This window comes from Lynx canadensis, chromosome B4 (assembly GCF_007474595.2).
Source record: "Lynx canadensis isolate LIC74 chromosome B4, mLynCan4.pri.v2, whole genome shotgun sequence".
Lineage (NCBI taxonomy): Eukaryota > Metazoa > Chordata > Mammalia > Carnivora > Felidae > Lynx > Lynx canadensis.
In genome coordinates, this window is record NC_044309.1 from 29,042,316 (window position 1) to 29,061,027 (window position 18,712).

Consider the following 18,712-nt stretch of genomic DNA (forward strand, 5'->3'; position numbering starts at 1 on the left):
AAGCAAGATGTCTGAACTGGAATTTAGAATCATGATAATAAGAATACTAGCTGGGATTGAAAAAAGCATGGAATCCCTTTTTGTGGCGATGAAAGAGGTAAAATCTAGTCAGGACAAAATTAAAAATGATATAACTGAGATGCAATCTCAAATGAATGCCCTGGAGACAAGGATGAATGAAGCAGAGCAGGGAATCAGCAAAATAGAGGACAAACTTATGGAGAATAATGAAGCAGAAAAAAAGAGGGTAACTAAGGCAAAAGAGTACGATATAAGAATTAGAGAACTCAGTGACTCATTAAAAAAGGATAACATCCTGATCATAGGGGTCCCAGAAGAGGAAGAGAGAGAAATAAGGATAGAAGGTTTATGTGAGCAAATCATAGAGGAAAACTTTCCTAACCTAGGGAAAGACACAGATATCAAAATCTAAGAAGCACAGTAAAGTCCCATTATATTCAACAAAAACTGACCATCAACAAGGCATATCATAGTCAAATTCACAAAATACACAGACAAGTTAAAAATCATGAAAGCAGCAAGGGAAAAAAAGTCCTTAACCTACAAGGGAAGACAGATCAGGTTCACAGCAGACTCATCCACAGAAACTTGACAGGCCATAAAGGAGTGGCAGGATATATTCAATGTGCTGAATTGGAAAAATATACAGCCAAGAATTCTTTATCCAGCAAGACTGTCATTCAAAATAGGAGACAAAAAGTTTCCTAGACAAACAAAACCAAAAGAGTTTGTGACCATTAAACCAGCCCTGTTAGAAATTTTAAGGGGTCTCTTTGAGGGGAGAAAAGATGAAACAAAACAAAAAAGACCAGAAGCAACAAAGACTGGAAAGGACCAGAGAACACCATAAAAAACTCCAACTCTACAGGCAACATAATGTCAATAAATTCATATCTTTCAGTACTCATTCTAAACGTCAATGGACTAAATGCTCCAATCAAAAGACATAGGGTAACAGAATGGGGAAGAAAACAAGATCCATCTATATTCTGTTTACAAGAGACCCATTTTAGACCTAAGGTCACCTTCAGATTGAAAGTAAGGGGATTGAAAGCCATCTATCATGTCAAAAGAAACTTGGAGTAGCAATACTTACACCGGACAATCTAGATTTTAAAATAAAGACTGTAATAAGAGATGACGAAGGGCATTATATCATAAGCAAGAGGTCTATCTACCAAGAAAGTCTAACAATCGTAAACATTTATGCCCCCAAAGTGTAAGCACCCAGATATATAAATCAATTAATCACAAACATAAAGAAACTTATTGATAATAATACCATAATAGTAGGGGACTTCAACACCCCACTTACAACAATGGACAGATCATCTAAACAGATAATCAACAAGGAAACAATGGCTATAACTGACACACTGGATCAGACAGAATTAACAGATATATTCAGAACATTTCATCCTAAAGCAGCAGAATACACATTCTTCTCCACTGCACATGGAACATTCTCCATAATAGATCACATACTGGGTCACAAATCAGCCCTCAACAAGTACAAAAAGATCAAGATCATACCATGGATATTTTCAGACCACAACACTATGAAACTTGAAATCAACCACAAGAAAAAATTTGGAAAGGTAACAAATACATGGAGACTAAAGAACATCCTACTAAAGAATAAATGGGCTAACCAAGAAGTTAAAGAGGAAATTAAAAACTACATGGAAGCTAATGAAAATGATAACACCACAGCCCAAAACCTCTGGGACACAGTAAGGGAGGTCATAAGGGAAGTATATAGCAATCCAGGACTTCCAAAAGAAGGAAGAAAGGTCTCAGATACACAACCTAACCTTACACCTTAAAGAGCTGGAAAAAGAACGGGAAATAAAACACAAAACCAGAAGATAACAGGAAATAATAAAGGTAAGAGTAGAAATCAATGCTATCAAAACCAAAAAAGCTGTAGAGCACATCAATGAAACCAGGAGCTGCTTCTTTGAAAGAATTAACAAATTGATAACCCCCTAGCCAGTTTGATCAAAAAAAAAAAAAAAAAAAGGGAAAGAACCCAAATAAATAAATCAAGAATGAAATAGGAGAGATCATAACCAACACTGCAGAAATACAAAAATAATAAGAGAATATTATGAGCAATTTTATGTCAATAAATTGGACAATCTGGAAGAAATGGATAAATTCCTAGAAACATAAACTGCCAAAACTGAAACAAGAAGAAAGAAAATTTGAACAGACCCATAACCAGCAAAGAAATCGAATTAGTAATAAATAATCTCCCAAAACACAAGAGTCCAGGGCTGGATGGTTTTCAGGGGGAATTCTACCAAACATTTAAAGAAGAATTAACATCTATTCTTGAAGATGTTCCAAAAAATAGAAATGGAGGGAAAACTTCCAAACTCATTCTATGAAGCCAGCATTACCTTGATTCCAAAACCAGACAAAGACCCTACTAAAAAGGAGAACCTCAGACCAATTTCCCTGATGAACGTGGATGCAAAATCCTCAACAAGATACGAGGCAACCAGATCCAACAATACATTAAAAGAATTATTGACCACAACCAGTTGGATTTATACCTAGGATGCAGGGCTGGTTCAATATTTGCAAAAATAATCAATGTGGTACATCACATCAATAAAAGAAAGAACAAGAACCACATGATCCTCTCAATAGATGCACAGAAAGCATCTGACAAAATACAGCATCCTTTCTTGGTAAAAATCCTCAAGAAAGTAGGGATAGAAGGGTCATACCTTAAGATCTTTAAAGCCATATATGAAAGACCCATTGCTAATATCATACTCAATGGGGAACAATTGAGAGTTTTCCCTCTAAGGTCAGGAACATGACAGGGATATTCACTTTTGACACTGTTATTCAACATAGTATTGGAAGTTCTAGCCTCAGCAGTCAGATAACACAAAGGAATAAAAGCCATCCAAATCAGCAAGGAAGAAGTTAAACTTTCACTCTTCACTGATGACATGATACTCTATATGGAAAACCCAAAAGATTCCACCAAAAAACTGTTATAACTCATCTCTGAATTCAGCAAAGTTGCAGGATATAAAATCAATGCACAGAAATCAGTTGCATTTCTATGCACCAATAATGAAGCAATAGAAAGAGAAATCAAGGAATCAATCCCATTTACAGTTGCACCAAAACCCGTAAAATACCTAGGAAAAAACCTAACCAAAGAGGTTAAAAATCTGAAAACTATAGAAAGCTTAATGAAATAAATAGAAGACACAAAAAATGGAAAAATATTCCATGCTCATGGATTGGAAGAACAGATATTGTTAAAATGTCGATATTACCCAAAGCAATCTACATATTCAATGCAATCTCTATCAAAATAACAACAGAATTCTTCACAGAGCTAGAACAAACAATCCTAAAATTTGTACGGAACCAGAAAAGATCGCAAATAGCCAAAGCAATCCTGAAAAAGAAAACCATAGCTGGAGGCATCAGAATCCCAGACTTCAAGATATATTACAAAGCTGTAATCATCAAGACAGTATGGTACTGGCACAAAAACAGATGCTTAGATCAATGGAACAGAATAGAGAACCCAGAAATGGACCCACAAACGTATGGCCAACTAATTTTTGACAAAGCAGGAAAGAATATCCAATGGAATAAAGACAGTCTCTTGAGGAAGTGGTGCTGGGAAAACTGGACAGTGATATGTAGAAGAATGAACCACTTTCTTACACTGTACACAGAAGTAAACTCAAAATGGATGAAAGACCTAAACACAAGAAAGGAAGCCATCAAAATCCTAGAGGAGAAAGCAGGCAAAAACCTCTTTGACGTTGGCTGCAGCAACCTCTTAACGCATCTCCAGAGGGAAGGGAAAGAAAAGCAAAAATGAACTACTGGGACCTCATCAAGATGAAAAACTTCTGCACAGCGAAGGAAACCATCAGCAAAACTAAAAGGCAACCAATGTAATGGGAGAAGATATTTGCAAATAACATATCTGATAAATGTTTAATATCCAAAATCTATAAAGAACTTCTCAAACTCAACACCCAAAAAACAAATAATCCAGTGAAGAAATGGGCAAAAGACATGAATAGACACTTTTCCAAAGAAGACATCCAAATGGCTAACAGACACATGAAAAAATGCTCAACATCACTCATCATCAGGGAAATATAAATTAAAACCACAATGAAATACACCTCACACCAGTCAGAATGGCTAAAATTAGCATCTCAGGGAACAACAGTTGTTGATTATGATGACGAGAAAAAGGGTCTCTTTTGTCCTGCTGGTGAGAATGTAAACTGGTGCAGCCACTCTGGAAAACAGTTTGGAGGTTCCTCAAAAGTTAAAAATAGAACTACCCTAAGACCCAGCAATTGCATACTAGGTATTTACCCAGCGATGTAGGTGTGCTGTTTCAAAGGGGCACATGCACCCCAATGTTTATAAGCAGTGCTATCAACAATAGCCAAAGTATGGAAAGAGCCCAAATGTTCATCGACTGATGAATGGATAAAGAAGATGTGGTATATATATACAATCAAAAAGAATAAAATCTTCCCATTTGCAACTACATGGATGGAACTAGAGGGCATTATGCTAAGAGAAATTAGTCAGTCAGAGAAAGACAAATATCATATGACTTCACTCATATGTGGAATTTAAGATAGAAAACAGGGGTGCCTGGGTGGCTCAATCAGTTAAGCGTCCGGCTTTGGCTTAGGTCATGATCTCATGGCTCATGAGTTTGAGCTCCACATCGGGCTCTGTGCTGACAGCTCAGAGCCTAGAGCCTGCTTTGGATTTTGTGTCTCCCTCTCTCTCTGCCCCTCCCCTTCTTGCACTCTGTCTCTCTCAAAAATAAACATTAAAAAATTTTTTTAAGATACAAATCAAATGAACATAAGGGAAGGGAAGCAAAAATAATATAAAAACAAGGAGGGGGAACAAAACATAAGAGACTCTTAAATATGGAGAACAAACTGAGGGTTGCTGGAGGAGTTGTGTGTCGGGGATGGGATAAATGGGTAAGGGACATTAAGGAAGACACTTGTTGGGAGCACTGGGCATTCTACACAGGGGATGAATCACTGGAAGCTAGCCCTGAAATCCTTATTGCACCATATGCTAACTAAATTCGATGTAAATTAAAAATAATAATAATAATAATAATAATAAAATAAATAAATAAATAAATAAATAAATAAGAAAAATAGCCATCACAATGGGAGTGAGGTGGTATTTCATAGTGGTTTTGATTTGGGTTTTCTTAATGATCAGTGATATTGAATATTTTTTATATGTTTATTGGTCATTTGCATGTCTTCTTTGCTGAAATGTCTGTTTAAGTCCTTTGCCCATTTTCTAATAGGATTTTGTTGTTGTTATTGTTATTGAGTTATAGGAGTTCTTTACATATACTGGATATGAAGCCTTTGTTACATGTATGATTTGCAAAGATTTTCTCCTATTCTGTGAGTTAATTTTTCATTCTGTTAATAATATCTTTTGATGCACAGAAGTCCAATTTATCTTTTTTCTTTTGTTGCCTGTGTTATTGGTATCATATCCAAAAAATCATTGCCAAATCCAATGCATCAAGCTATTCATACATTTTCTTCTGAGTCTTATCTTGTTAGGTCTTACATTTAGGTCATGGATCCATTTTGAGTTAATTTTTATATATGGCATAAGGTAAGAATCCAACTTCATTCTTTTGCATGTGGATATCCAGTTTCCCCAGTACCATTTATTGAGACGACCATCCTTTCTGCATTGGATGGTATTGCCATCCTTGTTGAAAACCATCTGACCATACAAGTGACGGTTTATTTCTGGGCTCTCTCTTCTATTCCATTTGGTCTATATGTTTGTCTTTATGCCACTACTACATTGTTTTGATTAGTTTAGTTTAGGAGTAATTTTTGAGATCAGGAAGTACAAGATGTCAACTTTGTTCTTTTTCAAGATCGTTTGGTTACTTAAGGTCCTTTGAGATTTTATTTTATTATTAAAAAATTTTTTTAACATTTACTTATTTTTGAGAGACAGAGCATGAGCAGGGAAGGGGCAGAGAGAAGGAGACACAGAATCTGAAGCAGGGTCCAGGCTCCCAGTGCTCAGCACAGAGCCCGACACGGGGCTCAAACTCACAAATCGCAAGATCATGACCTAGGCCGAAGTCGGATGCTCAACCACCTGAGCCACCCAGGCTCCCTGGTCCTTTGAGATTCTAGGAAGAAATTTTCCATTTCTGTAAAGAATGTCATTCAAATTTTTATAGAAACTTCATTGAATCTGTAGACCACTTTGGGTTGAAATGACATCTTAAGAATATTATGCCCTCTTTTCCTTGAACACAGGACATCTTTCCATTTATTAGTGTCTTCTTTAATGTCTTTGAGCAAATGTTTCATGCTTTTAAGTGCACAAGTCTTTTGCCTCCTTGGTTAAGTTTATTCCTAACTATCTTATTTTATTTTTTATGCTTTGGTAAATGGAATTTTTAAAAGTTTCCTTTTCAAGGGCACCAGGGTGGCTCAGTCGGTTGAGCTTCTGACTCTTGATTTTAGCTGAGGTCAAGATCCCAGGGTAGTGGCATTGAGACCCATATAGGGCTCTGCACTGAACATGGAGCCTACTTAAGATTCTTTCCCTCTCTCTCTCCCTCTGCCCTTCTTCCCTGCTCTCGCTCTCTCTTTCTCTCTCTCAAATAAACGAAAAATTGAAAGTTCCTTTCAGATTGTTTATTGTTGGAGTATAGAAATGCAATTGATTTTTTTGTATGTTGATTTTTTATTCTGCAAGTTTGCTGAGTTGTTTATTAGTTTTAACAGTTTTTGTGGAGTCTTTAGGGTTTTCTATATATAGAATCATGTAATCTGCAAATAGTGACAGTTTTCCTTCTTCCTTTTCAATTTGGATAGCTTTTACTTCTTTTTCTTGCCTAATTGTTCTAGCTAGGACTTCTAGTACTATGTTGAATAGAGTGGAGAAAGCAGGTATCCTTGGGGAAACTTTTAGTCTTTTCGGTACTTAGTATGTTGGCTGTGGGATTTTTGTATATAACCTTTATTACATTGAGGTTGTTTACTTTTATTAGTTTTTTTCAGTAATTTGGTCAATGCTTTTTCTGCATCAGTTTTTCTGCATCATTATCATGTGATTTTCTTTCCTTTCATTCTGTTTGTGTGATGTGTTACATTGATTGATTGAAACATCCTTGCATTCCAACTTGGTCAAGGTATATAATCCTTTTAATGAGCTGTTGAATTCTGTTTGCTAATGTTTTTGTGTCAATATACATAGAGAAATTGGTCTGTAATTTTCTTGCAGTATCTTTGTCTAGCTTTGGTGTCAGGCTAATTCTGGCCTCATAGAATATTTAGGAAGTATTCTCTCCTCCTCATTTTTTAAGAAGAGTTTGAAAAGGATTGACATTAATTCTTTAAGTGTGTGGTAGAACTCTTCAGAGAAGTCATTTGGTCTGGGGCCTTTCTTTGTTGGGAGGTTTTTGATTATTAATTCAATCTCCTTACTAGCTATAGGTCTGTTTAGATTTTCTATTTCTTTATGATTCAGTCTTGGTAGATTATGTGTTTCTAGGAATTTATCCATTTAATCCAGTTTATCTAGTTTGTTTACATATAATTGTACATAGTACTCTCTTATAATAGCTGTTATTTCTGTAAATTAACATTAATGGTCCCATTTTTATTTCTGATTAAAAATTTTTTTAATGTTTACTTATTTTTGAGAAAGAGACAGAGTGTGAGCAGGGTAGGGGCAGAGAGAGAGGGAGACACAGAATCCAAAGCAGGCTCCAGGCTCCGAGTGGTCAGCATAGGCCCAATGCAGGACTTGAACCCACGAATCGCGAGATTATGACCTGAGTCAAAGTCAGATGCTCAACTGACTGAGCCATCCAGGCGCCCCTATTTCTGATTTTAGATAATGGAGTCTTCTCATTTTTTTTAGTCAATCTAATTAAAGGTTTTTCAATTTTGTTGATCTTTGTGAAGAACCAACTGTTACTTTAGTTGATTTTCTCTATATCCTCCATTATGCTTTCTCTAATCGTTTTTATTTACTCTCTTCTGCTGGCTTTAGGTTTAGTTTGTTCTTTTTCCAGTTCTTTGAGGTGGAAATTTAGGTTGTTAATTTGAGATCTTTCTTCTTTTTAAATGTAATACTTGCAGCTATAAATTTCCCACGTGACATTTCATTGCATCCCATGAATTTTGGTGTGTTGTGTTTTCATTTTCATTTGTCTTATATATTTTCTATTTTCCATTGTGATTTCTCCTTTGAGCTATTACTTCTTTAAGATCATGGTGTTTAATTTCCACATATTTGTGGATTCTCTAGTTTTCCTTTCTGCTATGGATTTCCAATTTCATTCCATTCTGATCAGAGAAGACAGTTGGTATGATTTTTTTAAGTTTATTAAGAATGTCTTCTGGTCTAACATATGATGTATCTTGGACATGCACTTGAGAAAAATGTGTAATCTGCTATTGGTGGGTGCAACATTCTTTATAATTCTGTTAGGTTCAATTGGTCTATAGTGCTGTTGAAGTTCTTTATTTCCTTATAAATAAATAAGGTTGTCCTATAAAATTGATAGTATTATGATTTTCATTTTTACAGGCAAGGAATGGAGGCAAAGAGATATGGAGTATCTTGCTCAAGTTCATAGCTAGTAAAGGGTAGAATTAGATCTCAACTCCAAGTCTGGATTCTCCAAAGGCCATGCCACCAGATAAGAGATAACTTTTGATGCTGCCCGCACTCTGATAATCTATTCAACTTAAAACACTTACTTGCTAAGATTCAATAATTGCCAAATGTCACATACAGTCATATGTATACAAATATATGTATATGTGCATATACGTATGTATTTATATATGTGTGTATATATAAATATAAGTGTACATATATTTATGTATATAATTTAAAATTTCTCCTCTTTCTTTAGGATATATAGGTAAATTTGGCTTTCTGGTTTCCCTCCAGCCCTCTGAGATCTAGATTAATACCCATTTTCTCACTCTCCACTTTTCCGCCTGTTCCAGCTGCACAACAAATTACCTCCAAACCTGGCAGGTTTGATTTTGCTCATGGATTCTGTGGGTCAGGAATTCAAACAGGTCATAGCAGGATGGCTTGCCTCTGCTCCACAATGTCTGGGGCCTCAGCTTGGAACTGGCATCATCCAAAGGCTCCTTCACCTTACTTCTGTGGTGCCTGGGCTAGGACTACTGAAAGACAAGGACTGCTGGCTGGAGAGCCTATATGTAACCATTGCACGTTGGGCTTCCTTACGACATGGAGCCTCAGGGTAGTCAGAGTTCTTAATGGTGGCTGAAGACTCCAAACATAAGGGTTACATCACCTTTTCTGACTGACTTTGGAAGACAAAGAATGTCACTTCTGCTGTATCATGTTGTTCAAAGGAGTCATAGTGCACCCAGGTTTAAGTAAAGGGCACATAAACTCCTAAATACAGAAAGCCACACTGTAAATTAGCATTTGGGATAGAGAAATTGTTGTGGCTATCTTTGGAAAATATAATCTGTCACACACCTCTTTTTACCTTCAGCTCACTAATCTTCAGCATCTGGCAGTTACCTATAAAGTCTCCTTGGTATCTGGGAATTCTCCCTGGTCTATCCAAGGGCTTTTTCCTTCTCTCTGGATCGTTGCCTCTGGGACACTGAAGGAGATAGTGGGGGGCTGTGACAGTCTCTACCGAGTCCAAGGATGAAGCTTTAACCCACTTTCTGTAACTGATTCAATACTGAGGCTTCATTTTGGGCACAGCAGTGATTCAGTGGCTGAGACAAAATATGCAAGCTAACCAGTCTCTGAAACCAGAAATGTCACAAAATATTGTTATCAAAAGTAGTAGACTATGGGGTGCCTGGGCGGTTCATACGGTTAAGCATCCGACTCTTGATTTCAGCTCAGTCATAATCTCGCAGTTTGTGAGTTCGAGTCCTGCATCAGGTTCTACAGGGACCTTGGGATTCCCTGTCTCCCTCTCTCTCTCTCTCTGCCCTTCCCCCATTTGTGTCCTGTCTCTCTCTCTCTCTCAAATAAATAAATGAACATTTTTTTAAAAAGTGGACTGGGGCGCCTGGGTGGCGCAGTCGGTTAAGCGTCCGACTTCAGCCAGGTCACGATCTCGCGGTCCGTAAGTTCGAGCCCCGCGTCGGGCTCTGGGCTGATGGCTCGGAGCCTGGAGCCTGTTTCCAATTCTGTGTCTCCCTCTCTCTCTGCCCCTCCCCCGTTCATGCTCTGTCTCTCTCTGTCCCAAAAATAATTAAAAAAAAAAAAAAAGTTAAAAAGTGGACTAATTCAATAACACCAAGTTACAGGATGTTATGAGAGACAGTTCAGCTTCAAAGTGCACTTATGGTATTTAGGTAAAATATCTCCTTAACTAAAGATCTTATACTTTTTGCAGGGGGCATCTAATATTGATAATCGCTATGGAAAAATTAGAGATTCATTATCTCTTTGGAGGAGAAACACAATGGGGAAAACGGGACAGAGCCAGGGTCTAGTGAGCCAGCCCCACCCAACAGGTGCCATTCCCTCATTCTCTGGGCAAGAAAGTCACCCCAGTACCCCTGGACACCCAAGAAATGGAACTCTGCTTATTTCCATTTGCCAAAAGGCAAGAAATGCTCTTCTGAAAGCTAATGTTATAGAACTTCAACATATGTAGCTATTTTACTGGTGTCTGAATCAGAAAATTCTTTTAATTTGACCTAAGTCTCTCTTTAATTTGAATTTTGCTTTTAGTGGAATTAGGAGTCATGAGAGTGTTAGGTTGAAGGTAGCTTTTCAGGTACTTATTAATAATTGATCACTGTTATGTTCACAAACAATTGTCTCCTTGCAATCATACTTATTTCCATTTTGCTGATTGTTTCCCGGGAGTTTTCTTGTTTCTTTTTCTTTTCTTCCTCTCTTTCTGTCTTCCTTTGTGATCTGAAGATTTTCTATGGTAGTATGCTTATTTCCTTTCTCTTTATCTTTTGTGTATCTATGGTAGTTTTGCTTTGTGGTTACATAAGGCTCATAAAACATCTTATAACAGTCTATTTTAAGTGGATAGCAATTTAACTTTGATCACATACAAAAACTCTACCGTTTTACTCCTCCCCCATGTTTTACGTTTTTGATGTCACAATTTGTATCTTGTTATATTGTGTATCCATTAACAAATGATCATAGTTATTTTTAATGCTTTCTCCTTTAACCATTATACTAGACTTAAATCTGATTTATATCATACACAACCATTACAGTATTAAGTATTCTGAATTTGACTATATATTTACCTTTACCAGTGAATTTTATAGTTGCATATGTTTTTGTGTTACTAATTAGTGTCCTTTCATTTTAGCTTGAAGAAGCCCCACGAGCATTTCTTATAAGGTAGATCTATTGGTAATGAACTGTCTTCTCTTTTTTGTGTCTGAGATATTCTTTATCTTTACTTCATTTCTTTAAAAAAATTTTTTTAATGTTTATTTATTTTGAGAGATTGAGAGAGGGAGAGAGAGAGAGAGAGAGAGAGAGAGAGAGAGAGAGACAGCATGAGCATGGAGGGGCAGAAGAAGGGAGACACAAAATCCGAAGTAGGATCCAGGCTCTGAGCTTTCAGCACAGAGCCCAACACAGGGCTTGAACTCATGAACTATGAGACCATGACCTGAACCGAAGTTGGAAGCTTAACCAACTGAGCTACCCAGGTGCCCCCTCTACTTCATTTCTGAAGGACAGCTTTGCTGGGTAAAGTGTTCTTGATTGGTAGTTTTTTTTTCTTTCAGCACTTTTAATGTATCATCCCACCCTCTCCTGAACTGAAAGGAGAGGAGATTTTCTGCTGAGAAATTCACTCATAGCCTTATAGGAGTTCCTTTTTATGTGATGTGTGTCTTTTCTTTTGCTGCTTCAAAATTTTCTTCAAATTTGATTTATTGTAGCTTGATTACAATGCATCTCTGTGAAGAGATACAAATACAAATTTGGGTTAAATCTGTTTTGGGACTTTTGAGATTCATGTACCTGGATGTCCAAATCTCTCTGCAGATTTGGAAAGTTTTTAGCCATTATTTCTTTAAATGAACTTTCTGCCCCTTTCTCTATCTCTTCTCCTTCTGGGACACCCATAAAAAGAATATTGGTTCTTGTGTTAATACCACATAAACTCTGTAGGCTTTCTTTGCTCCTTCTCATTGTTTTTTCTCCTCTGACTGGATAATTTCAAATGGCCTGTCTTGAAGTACACAGATTCTTTCTTCTAACTAATCAAATCTTTCACTGATGCTTTCTATAGCATTTAAAAATTTCTATTCATTGTATTCTTCAGCACCAGGATTTCTGTTGGTTCTTTTTATTATTTATATCTCTGTTGAACTTATTGTTTTGTTCATGCATTATTTTCCAGATTTCAGTGAGTTGTCTATGTTCTTTTGTAGCTTCTTGAGCTTTCTGAGAACAATTATTTTGAATTCTTTTTGAGACAATTCATAGATCTCCATTTCTTTGGTATTGATTGCTGGAAAATTATTGTATTCTTTTGGTGGTGTCTTACTCCCTTGACTTTCCACATTCTTTGGCATCTCACATTGCCTTTTTTTTTTTTTTTTTTTTTTTTTTTTTTTTTTTTACATTTAAAGAACAGCCATTGTGTCCAGTCTTTACTGCTTTGCTTCAGGAGAGAAAGACCTTCACCATCAGCCTGGTTTGGGATTCTGAGTCTCCCTGAGACCTTACCTGTGGATATGCTTGCTTCATACCTCTTCTTGAGGGGAATTCTTAAGATTTTATACCTTGTCTCAATCCCACAAAGTCAGGCCAATGCTGAGAGTCTTCTGTTTGTTTACCCCACAGCAATGCCATGAAATGTTCAAGTTTGTATTCCTTTTCCCATACTTGCAGAGCTGGGCTGGCTTTCTGCAGTGCTTGAGAGCCATCTGCAAAGGCTTCTCTTGCAGGCTGTGGGGGCACACAAGGGGTAGGTGAAGCATAAGGAGCATTGGGGGTGCCTGTGCACCAGTGAGAGGGGTCCATAGATGAGGTGTCCCAAGCAGCTCAGGCTGTTTCTTGATGGAATCTGTAAGGCTTCCATGGCCCTTTGATGAGTTCTGAGCCCTTGTTTCTGTGCTCTCACCTCTCTAAACCTCCTAGCTTTGCTGCTTGCTTCTGTACTCTGGGTGGGGCAAGGAAGAATTGAGCCTCCTGGGCAGTGTCTTGCACAGCTAGGAAAGTTAGACACTCATTCACTATGCTCTCACTCTCCCCTGTGAGAAAAAGTGTGAGCTGAAGGGGTTTCTCTTGGCATTTGCTGTCTTAGAGAAGGGGTGACATGGATAAAGTGAAACCATTCTTCCTATCTGCTTCAATACATCCATATTTTGCTCCAGTGGTGTGTTGAAACTGCTCTGCTAAACTCCCAGACTCCCACAAAGTTACTCTCATCTGTGAGTGGCTGTTAAAAGTGATATTCTTGTGGGGGGATGATCGTAGAAAACCCCTTCAGCTCCTCAGAGTGCCAAGGGAAGGGTGTGTAGGACTGCCAGTGATCAGGTTCATCTTCAGCTGAGATTTCTATGTTTGAATCCACCTGTCTTCCCTCTCTTATAACCAAACTATGAAATACTTTAGTGTCCTAATTCAAACTTTGTTTTAAAGTTTATTTATTTATTTTGAGAAGGACAGAGACAGCTCAAGTGGGGGAGGGGCAGAGAGAGAGAGAGAGAGAGAGAGAGAGAGAATCCCAAGCAGGTTCTGTGCTCACAGCTTGGAGCCCAAACCCAAGAACCATAAGATCATGACCTCAGCTGAAACCAAAAGATGCTTAACCAACTGAGCCACCCAGGTGCTCCTAATTCAAACTTTTATAACTGATAATGTTTATCTCCCTTGAGATTATTTACATTTTAACAGAACACAACACCTTACCTTTAAAAAATTAATTGCAAACTTTGATATGAAGAGGTGGGAAGAAATTAATGAGTTTGTGGGGAAAGGAAGGAGGACCATCAGGAGCTCTTGGTTGTTTTAAGTAACCTAAAACATTTACAGTCTTTAATCTGAAGTTAAGATGCTCTTGGTACGCTTAGAAACATTACTGATGCCCTTGTATCATGGGATCTTCCCAGCCTTCTTTGTGCAGTCCAGCAGTCCTACCCTGCACGTTATATAGAGGCAAGAGGTAGTTCTTTAGCAGGAGGCCTGTTTGCCTAGGAAACAATACTGAAAGCCAGAGAATAAATCTGCCCCTTGGTGCGGTTGGGTTAAATCAGGTTATATTTCAATCTGTGCTCAGTTCTGTAGGCAGTTTAAAATGGACTTTTCAATGGGGAACAAAAACCAAAAGCACTGACTAACGTCTACAAAATTCCCCAAGCCTGCCACAACAATTTTCAACTCATTACAGGAATGTATAGCCATGCTCTAAAATGCTTAGGACATCTTAATTATGTTCAAAGTGTGATCAATCAGAATCAATATCAACATCACTGGGAATGTAGAAGTTCAAACCTCAGGTTCAACCTCAGACCTGCTGAATCAGGTATTTCATAGGTGGGGCCCAGGGATTGTGTTTTAACAATCCCTCTAGGGGATTCTGATGCACTGGAAAATTTGAGGACTGTTGTGTTAGACTTAAAAAAATTTTTTTTAACATTTATTCATTTTTCAGAGACAGAGAGAGAGTGTGAGTGGTGGAGGGGCAGAGAGAGAAGGAGACACAGAATCCAAAGCAGACTCCAGGCTCTGAGCTGTCAGCACAGAGCCCAACGCGGGGCTTGAACTCACAAACTGTGAGATCATGACCTGAGGTGAAGTCGACGCTTAACCGACTGAGCCACCCAGGTGCCCCACAGTTCAACTATGTTCTAAAAGTCTAACACAACAGGGGTACCTGGGTGGCTCAGTCAGTTGAGCGTCCAACTTCAACTCAGGTCATGGTCTCCCCATTCACGAGTCCAAACCCTGGGTCGGGCTGTGTGCTTACAGCTCAGAGCCTGGAGCCTGCTTGGGATTCTGTGTCTCCCTCTCTCTCTGTCCCTCCCCCCACTTGTGCTCCCTCTCTATCAAAAATAAATAAATGTAAAGAAAAAATTTTTTTAAAAAAGAACATGGTTGAACTGTAATTGAGGATATGGGTCAAGGCTATAGTTGTCCCCCCTAAGAATGTGCTGTTTCTACTTCCTGGAAGACATCTTCTCTGCAATCCTGTCTCCTGCGTTGATGGCAAGCCAAGGCTTAACTCTTTGAGAGCAGTAAGATGGTGGAAAATATAGACGTGGGCTGATAGAATTCCATCAGCATAAAAGGCAAAAATGAAGCCAAGAGTTACCTTGTTGCCCTAAACCCGCCCACGCACTTGTGGGGAGGAATAATTGCAGAGATGTTCGGAGCCACTCCCATGGGAGGCTACTGCCCACCAAGATCCAATCCAGCCCCTTCCATAGACCAACTTCCTTTCTCCCCTTTCCTCCTGGCTGGCAGAGTCGGGGGCAGGCTGTTTATGCTGTTTCATTTTCCGGGGAGGTTGATTTCAAGAGCTAAATCTTACTTTAAAATGTGACCTCAGTGGTAAACACACTTTAAAAAGCAGCTGTCCTCTATTTCTGTTTTGGTAAATCAAAAACAGAATTTGTCTCCTCATCCTGCAGAAATGCAAGAAAGTTGAAACAGCTGTTCTGTGTTGGCCTTAAAAAGTGCTAGCACTAGGAAGGAGCTGAGCAGCTGTGGGGTTTGCTGGGTAGGCTTTGAAATCTACTTCTGTCCTGCTTTTCCACGTGTATATTCCACCGGTTTTAGGGTAAAAGTGAAAATGGACAATGACCACAGGAAAACATGGAGGAACAGAATGGAGATGACTAAGACTGCACAGGAGTGATTGAGATTGGGCACCTGATAAGAAATGCCAAGCCATCATTAACAAAAAAGTAGGAGAGATCTGTGTGCTCCAGGCAGCACTCCTCAAACTTAAATGTGCATCCCAGTCACTGGGGAGCTTGTTAAAGTACAGATTCTGATTCCACTGGGTCTCAGGGGACCCCACCATCTGCGTTTGTAATAAGCACTCGGTTGGCACTGATGATGCAGGTCCAAGGGCTACAGTTGAGCAGTCAGGCTCCAAAGCAGTCAGGTGGATGTGATTAGGTTGCCCTCTAGTGATAATCCCATGGAAATCCAAGGTGTTTCTTTAACAGAACCAGGTCAACTAAGATTTTTTAAAAGAAATTATGATAAAATTACTAATACTAAATCAACTAGAAATTTATACAACTTTACAGAAAAATAATATTAAGCTCTTTATTATTTATATTACTTAAAACCCACTTTTACCATGTACAAATGGAGAATCTTTTGCTTCTAACCTTCTGCCATCCTTCAGGCTGGGAATGCCAGACCCATCTTTACCCCACATTAACCTTTATCCAGATAGTCACAACTACTCCCAACAATACTGTTTTCATCCTGTTGCTTTTTTTTTAAAGTTTATTTATTTATTTTGAGGGAGAGAGTGGGGGAGGGGCAAAGAGAGAGGAGGACCAAGGATCCAAAGTGGGTTATGTGCTGACAGCAGAGAGCCCGATGTGGGGCTTGAACCCATGAACTGTGAGATCCTGAAGTGAGCTGAAGTCAGACGCTCCACCGACTGAACCACCCAGGCACCCTCGTCATTTTACTTCTTCTTTTTTTTTTTTAATGTTTAATTTTGAGACAGAGAGAGCGCAAGTGGGGGAGCGGCAGAGAGAGAGGGAGACACAGAATCTGAAGCAGGCTCCAGGCTCTGAGCTGTCAGCACAGAGCCCCATGTGGAGCTCAAACTCTCGAACCACGAGATCATGACCTGAGCTGAAGTCAGATGCTTAACTGACTAAGCCACCCAGGTGCCCCCATTACTCTTGAAAACCATTATTCAGCTCTCCTTAGCCACAGCGTAGTTCAGACTTCACAGTCTGGCACTCAATAGCCTCTACAACATGACTCTAATTTTTCCAGCCTCGTTGGAACTGGATTGCTGTACATGCATTATAATATTACAATACCCTGTTAGGTGTACATGTTCTAGATGGATGTATTCTGCCATCACACTTTTAGGGAGCACCATACCTGCCATGTGCCAGGTGCTGTGGGTCTGGGAATATATTATCTTGACATCAAGCAGGTTGCGTTTTTTTAATCTGCTATTTTTTACGTACTAGTAGTTTGTAGAATCACTCCAAGGCATTGACATAGTTCATTGTGTAACCATGTACAGGGTTTGAAATTTTTTGATGTTATTCATGTATTGCTTTGTATACAGATCTATTTTTAGAGGAGGTGGGAAGGAGAATCTATCTTTTGGGGCTATATACCCCAAAATAGAATCATTGAATTCAAATTATAGTGAATTTCATAGCTCATTATATATTGAAAGATTTCCTTTCAGAGACTGAAAATATTTTCTGGTTACCCAAAATAGTACACAAAATATTTATACTAGTTTTCATGCAGTACCTATCTCACTGGATTTCATAATTTAAAAATATTTTTGTACTTGGACAGATACATTTAGGGCCACAACTAGCCTGTCAGTGCCTTGGTGCCAGTGGGAAGAAAGCAGCCACATAGGCATATCTTTGTGCACAGGCACCTTCATATAAAGGAAAAAAGTTTCCCTTCCTCTGGATGGACATGGGTCCATGACAGGGCAGAGGCTTTGTGGGTGTAGTGTGAGCTAGATTTCAGCCACCTTCTCTCATCTTTAAAGTGCACACTCTGGATCTTCACCCACGGGCTCTGTATTTATTTAACAAACATTTTGAACCTCTGCTAAAATAGATTAGATCATAACTTTAATACAAATACATAATGAGTACATTTGAAAGATTTTATCCAATATTAATTAATGAGGGATCCAGGAAGATGTTAATACTGGCTCGAAGAACATTTGCAGAGCTGAGCACTTACAGGAAATTTAATCAAGGATTGTCAGGATAAGATTGCACGGTTAGATAAAAACTGTCTAATATCTCACAGGGCAATAAACTGTAACTTTTGTGGTTATATTTTATACCAGACAGCTTATTTGCATCTCTACCAGACCTCTTTAGGTTAACCTTTACAAAGTTGTAAAATAGCTTGGTCGATAGGAAGTAAATCAAAGGGCAAACCTCACACTTCCCTGAATGAACACCCAGAAATTTATTTTGCCTTTTTCCACATTTTGCATAACTATTCTGACAGTTTCCCTCATTTGCTCAGAAATCAGAAATAACCTCCAAAGACTATTCTCAATACAAGAAGACGGGTCTCATACGATTTGGTTAGTTTGATTGTTTACATAGGTATAGCAAGAAAATTAATTGATTAGCCACTGGGACAACTTGAGTTGGCTCTGCAAACCTAGAACCATACATTATTGGGCCACTACCAAGCCCAAGATGCTGTGTTTATCTGATTTTACCTGAATTACTTATTCAGGCCTAAATAGGAATCATTTTCAAACACTCCAGATGTAGTCTTGCACAGTTTATTTTCCCATTATTTTTAGGTAAAAGGGGGACAAATTATTATTAAATCTCTACAAATAGTTCCATCATTATTAAAAGTAAGGAGATTCAGTAAAAATGTTTGTTTTTGGGATTCTGAGGGATCAGTGAGAACCAGATACCATTTTACTTAT